We start from the raw sequence: 866 nt of genomic DNA, 5'->3' as shown, positions 1-866 counted from the left end.
TAATTTTATTTTAATCATTTTGATGTTTTGAAGAGTAGACTGCAGCTGCTGCTGTTTTGGTGTTTTATAGCCGAGTTCAGAGTGAAGTTTTAAATACTTCACAAAGTAGCGCTGCAGGATCTCAGACTTGTTTGGGCTCAAAAAGAATCCCTGAACAAAGTATTTAATTCATTCAAACAGAACCAAGCTGTTCCTCAGTTTCTGCCTCAGGTCCAGTGTGTGGGTTTCAGTGCTGCAGGACAACACAGAATATTCAAAATAAATAAATAAAAGTCAAAGAAAACTGTTTTCACACAGACTTGGACTTTTAATCTGCGGAAAGTGTCATGGAGCTGCTTCACTTGATGCTTTTCATCACCTGCCACAAAGACATTAATGTGATCACGCTTTTGTCATGTCTGTGAGAAGAAACCTCCAGCAGCACCCAAAGCAAACTTAGGATGGGCGGCCATCTGGTCCAGGTGGTTTCTATGAGCCAGGTGTAGTTTCTATGGTCCGGGTGTAGTTTCTATGGTCCAGGTGTAGTTTCTATGGTCCAAGTATAGTTTCTATGGTCCAAGTATAGTTTCTATGGTCCGAGTGTAGTTTCTATGGTCCAGGTGTAGTTTCTATGAGCCAGGTGTAGTTTCTATGGTCCAGGTGTAGTTTCTATGGTCCAAGTATAGTTTCTATGGTCCGGGTGTAGTTTCTATGGTCCAGGTGTAGTTTCTATGAGCCAGGTGTAGTTTCTATGTTCCAAGTATAGTTTCTATGGTCCAATTATAGTTTCTATGGTCCAAGTATAGTTTCTATGGTCTAGGTGTAGTTTCTATGGTCCAAGTGTAGTTTCTATGGTCCAGGTGTAGTTTCTATGGTCCAAGTATAGT

Source organism: Nematolebias whitei, chromosome 5 (assembly GCF_014905685.2).
Source record: "Nematolebias whitei isolate Nwh7 chromosome 5, NemWhi1, whole genome shotgun sequence".
In the NCBI taxonomy this organism is placed as follows: Eukaryota; Metazoa; Chordata; class Actinopteri; order Cyprinodontiformes; family Rivulidae; genus Nematolebias; species Nematolebias whitei.
The sequence above is the reverse complement of the archived record's forward strand: the minus strand, read 5'-3'. Positions refer to the sequence as shown.